Genomic DNA, 5596 nt, shown 5'->3' with positions numbered 1-5596 from the left:
TATTTGTTGAATAGGGGCTTCCTGGCGGCTCAGTGGTAAAGAATCTGCCTGCTGATGCAGGAGATGTGCGTTTGATCCCTGGGTCAGGAAGATCACCTGGAGAAGGAAATGGCAACCCACTCCAGTGTGCTTGCCTGGGAAATCCCATGGACAGAGGAGCCTGGCAGGCTACAGTCCGTGGGGTGGCAAAAGAGTCCGACACGACTAAGTATCTATTGAATACACTTCCAGCGCTGGGATTGCTAGGTGAAGGCTATACATTTGCAGCTTTGCTGATCCTGCCTTCTGCGGGGCTGCACCACCTTACGTGTCCTCATTTCTCTGTTCCCCTCAGCCTCTCCAGCAGATTGTTATGAAACTTTTAAATTTTTTTCCAAATTAGCAGGTTAAAAATGATTATCTCAGAATAATGTTAATTTGTACATCTTTTACAATGGGAGAATCTGGGCATCTTCTATGTTCAGAAGCTATTTGGCATTTTGTTTAAATGTGGATGGTCTACACATGTTCTTTGCTCATTCTTCTATTGGGTCTCTGGTCTTGTTCTTACTGGTTTCTAGGTGCTTATGATTTATCAATGCTAAGCCAATAGCGTCTACACCTTGGCTTTTTTTTTAAAAGGATTTTCTTTTTTAAAAAATTTATGTATTTGGCTTCAAGGCACGTGGGATCTTAGTTCCCCAAACAAGGATCAAACCTGCACCCCTTGCATTGGAAGTGCGGAATCTTAACTGCTGGACTGCCACGGAAGTCCCACCTTTGGCTTTTGGGCATGTTATTAAGGCTTCTTGCCTCCTTTTCTTCCACGTGCATTGGTTTGCTCTAGTGGTTACAATCTCCCTTGGCTTCCCCTCAAGGGAGAGGGAGCTGAAGCAGGTACACACGGGTGATGCGCAGGTGGGCACCACACCTGGAGCAGCCAGGGGCTGTGAAAAGGTGGCAGCTGAGATCCACTAAGTACCTGGGTCTAGGTCAGAAGAGCATCACAGCCTCTCTAACGGTGGCATTAGGGCCAAAGGGGAGGCCGTGGTGGGGTCGGAGGTGTAAAGGCCACTCACCCTTAAGGGGAGAAGCACCTGGTCTGGATGGACAGCACGGGAGGGCCCCCCACCACCACCCGCCGCCCCACATCTGCAGAGATGAACATGAAGTTGGTCTGTTGCTGCTGCGAGACCAGGACCAGGGATTCCCTTGGCTCTGCAGGTCTCGCAGAATACAACCTCTGCCCCCACAAGGAGTGCTGCCCATCTGCGAAAGAGGTGCGAGCAAGACCTGTGCCTCCCAGCCAGTGAGCTCTCGGGCACTCTGGGACTCTGCTCCCACAAGGGCCAGCCCCCTGCCTCCCCGAAGCCGACATTGTGGGGAGTGGAAGCCGGATCCCGCTCTTTCATTTCCCAGGAGGATACCAATTACCAGAGCGCCCCGTGCACCCGCTCAGCTGGAACCCCAGCACACACCACCTGGCTCTATTTGAGATTCCATCCCATCAGGCTTTCCAGTTTGGAGGTCAAGTTTGGGGTTTGGGGAAGGAGGGCCTAGGAGTGCTGGCTAGGGCCCAGCAGCCGCAGCCCCTGGAGCTTCATGAGGGACAACCGGCGGCTCCCTCACCGCGTGCAGTGCAGGTGAGAGCCTGATGGCTGAACCACGAGGCAGCGCACAAGGCCGCCCGCCCTCCGCCCCTTCCCCACCTCAGGGCTTGATGCAGATTCTGCTGGCTGACCTCGTGCTTAGAACCTGGGCCATTCCTGGGGCACAAGTCCTGTAGGAAAAACCTTTTCACCTAATATTCTTCGAACACGTGAGGAACAGAAAAGTCCCTTCAAAATTCTTTTTGTTCTTGATTTACAATGTCGTGTTTAATGTCTGCTGTATACAAAGTGACTCAGTTATACATATATATATTCTTTGATATTCTTTTCCATTATAGCTTATCGCAGGATATTGAATACAGTTATCAGTGCTGTAGAGCAGGACTTTGTTGTTTATCCATCTATATATAATAGTTTGCATCTATTGCTAATCTCAACCTCCTAATCCTTCCCTCCTCAAAATCCCCTCCCTCTCGGCAAGCACAAGTCTGTTCTCTGTGTCTCTGTTTCTGTTTTGTAGGTAGGCTCATTCGTGTCATATTTTACATTCCACACGTACGTGATATCATATGGTATTTGTCTTTCTCACTGCACTTAGTATGATAATCTCTAGGTTCATCCATGTTGCTGCAAATGGTATTATTTCATACTTTTTAACGGCTGAGGAACATTTAACATTCAGTTTATATATATACATACCTGTTGCTTCCGTGTCTTGGCTGTTGTAAATAATGCTCCTGTGAACATAGCGGTGCACACATCTTTTTGAATTAGAGTTTTGTCTGGGTATGTGCCCAAGAGTGGGATTGCTGGATCATATGGCAATTCTATTTTTAGTTTTTTGAAGTTTTTTGAGGAACCTCCATACTGTTTTCCACAGTGGCTTTGCCAGTTTACATTCTCACCAACAGTGTAGGATGGTTCCCTTTTCTCCACGCCCTCTCCAGCACTTATTATTTGTAGACTGAAAAAAGTCCCTTTTACTTATCACTGGACTGGAGGTGCTGACTGCAAGAGAATGAAAAGTGAGGGTAGGAGTCAGCATGTGGAAATGAAATAAAAAACAAATTACATTCCAGGAAGATGACAGGCTTCAAAGTTTCAGGTGCTACTGGGGGTTGTGTGTGACCTTAGGTCCTTCAGAGACCGCAAGGGAAATTCCTGCCCATCTCTCTGGACCTGGGAGGACCCCATCTGTGGTTGATAATGTCTGAAAAATTCAGGGGTTTCCCTCTCAGCATAGTTTTCATGTTTTCATGGAGGCAGAACAGCCAGAAAGGAGTGGAATTCTTTCCCACCCTGCAGCCAAACACAGGAAAACAGACCCCTCTGACTCAGGTATCGTAGTTTTGAATTTGTGGGCTGTAGGTCTCAAATATCACAGAATAGAGAAGCACATTCAAAATGCAATTGGCAGTTGGTCCCTAGAGTTCCTGGAAGTCCTGGCTGCCTGTGCAGGCCTGCCCCAACACCTGCATGACACCGGCACACAGCCTCTGAGCTGTACACCATACAGCTTTTAAAAAATTAACTATTTTATTTTTTGGCTGTGGTGGGTCTTCATTGCCACACACAGGCTTTCTCTGGTTGTGGTGAGCGGGGGCTGCTCTTGGTTGCAGTGCACACACTTCCTGTTGCAATGGCTTCTCTTGTGGCAAAGCATGCGCTCCAGGGCTCGTGGGCTCAGTAGTTGCTGCTCTTGGGCTCAAGAGCATTGGCTTAGTAGTTTGTGGAGCATGGGCTTAGTGGCTCCATGGCATGTGGGGTCTTCCCAGACCAGGGATCAAACCTGTGTCCCTTGCACTGCAAGGCAGATTCTTAACCACTGGACCATCAGGGAAGCCCCAGCAGGTAACTTTTTGTGTCTCCCTTCTGCATTATCAGAGATCTCCCTTGGAGACTCTAAAGTCCTCCTGCTATTCTCCACACAGCCTTTTCCTTGCATTCATGCTAGGTATAGGTGTTATCATTAAAATGACATCTCACTCTGCTCTCTGCCTGTCCCTGGCTACTGAGGCATCCTGCCACATGTTTATTAGTGGATCTGCTCTACTGCAGAGCTTCTCAACTGAGTAGTTTTTCTCTCCCTCCCCAGGGACATGTGGCAATGTCTGCAGACATTTTTGGTTATCACAACTCGTGAGTTGGGGAGGGGTGAGGCTGGCATCTAGTGGGTAGGCACTGGGGATGCTGCTATGTATCTTATAAAGCGCCGACAGCAAGGGGCTGTCAGACCCGAAGTGTCTACAGTGCCGAGGCTGATAAACCCGGCTGCGCTGAGGACTGCTGGGAAGGTTCTTCGTCTTAAAAAAAAATCAATTTAGAGATGCTCTTGACCTGTCACAGGCATTTTATTTTTAAAAATAATTTATTTGTCCGTGCTGGGCCTTCTCTCAAGTTGCGGCACATGGGCTTCTCATTGCAGTGGCTTCTCTTGCTGCAGAGTCCGGGCTCTAGGGAGCACAGGTTCCAGTGGTCGTGGCACGTGTGCTCAGTAGCTGCGGGCCCCCCGCTCCAGAGCACAAGCTCAGTAGCTGTGGCACATGGGCCTAGTTGCCCCACGGCATGCAGGATCTTCCCAGGAATCGGGGATCAAACCCGTGTCTCCCTGGGTTGGCAGGCAGACTCTTTACCACTGAGCCACCCAGGGAAGCCTGCAGGCATTTCATCTGCCATCTGCATTGCAACAGGGAATTTTGGAATTCCCCCAAATCCATCCTCTTTTCATTTTGTTTATGGTATCTTTTGACACATAAAAATTAATGCAGCCAAATATGTGCTTCACTTTTTATTACAGTCTCTGAGTTTCCTGTCCCAGCTGAGTCTCTGCTACCCTTGTTCAGTGCATATGGTTTTCTATTTCCACTTCTGTTAGGGTTGCTATTTATTGTTCAGTTCATTAGGCCTTAATCCATCTGGAACTGATTTTTGTGACGGGTGGGAGGTGAGGGTCCAAATACAGATTTTTCCAGATAGAGAGCCAGCTGTGGTTTTATCTTACCTCAAATTGGCTAACCTTTCCCACTAAATTAATGTCACACACACACATAGGGCTCCCTCTTCTTTTCCAGGGATACTTGTCAATCTTTGGTTAGTACCATCAGATCCTGATTATGTGGTTTTGTCCGCAAAGGCCAACTCTCACTTCTATTCCTTTTTTTTCCCCTTAAAAATTTTTTGGGTCAATTCAGACATTTCTTCTTCTTTCTTAGGTCTCCAAATAAAGAACGGATGCCTCTTCTTCCTCCCATGCTGGGTTTTGTTGCTCCGCCTTCTGTTTGTAGCACAGCGCACTTTTCGTCTGTGTCGCTGGTCGGGACTGTCACGAGACAGTCATTGGTTCCTGGGGTCCCTCCTGCCAGCTTCACTCTGTGCCCTGTCCCAAGCAGCAGCATGGTGCCTGGCACGTGGCTGGAGCTGGAATAAATGAAGGAATGCATGATGCATATCTCTTTTTTCCCAAACACGAAAACTAGTTCTCTCTTTTGTGTTGTTTTGGGACCTGGTGGTCAGAGGTTGGCTTAGTCCTTGTCATTGTCAAGGGGTGGCCTCAGACAGTCGTTTCTCTCCTCTGCTTCAGTTTTCTTACCCGTCAGGCTGGACCTGATGAGCCCTGAGCACCTTCCACTCTCACGCAGCTGGGGGCAGGAAGTGATGAAGAGCTCTGGAGAGAAGCATCGCAGGCACAGTGCGAGGGCCTCCATACTCTTAGGGGCCCATGAAAATCGCCCAATTTCTTTTAAAAATCGGAAGAAATGAAGTCATACCTTTTAAGTCATATGATCTGGCTTTAAATCAGTCATACACCCTTAAGTCACATGACCTGGCTTTAGGTCAGATCAACCTAGAAAGGGGCGGGGGGAGGGAAGAGGGAAGAGGAAGAGGCTCAGATGGGAAGGGAAGAAGAAAGTCTGGGGAGAACTCTTGAGAGAAAGGGCACAGCGCCCACCAGACGCCCACCAGAATACTACCGCTTTTGCCTGCTCCATGTTCACGACCACAGCCGC

The sequence above is a fragment of the Bison bison genome, unplaced genomic scaffold (genome assembly GCF_000754665.1).
Source record: "Bison bison bison isolate TAMUID 2011002044 unplaced genomic scaffold, Bison_UMD1.0 scf7180017864270, whole genome shotgun sequence".
Taxonomy (NCBI): domain Eukaryota; kingdom Metazoa; phylum Chordata; class Mammalia; order Artiodactyla; family Bovidae; genus Bison; species Bison bison.
Note: the sequence above shows the minus strand (reverse complement) of the source record.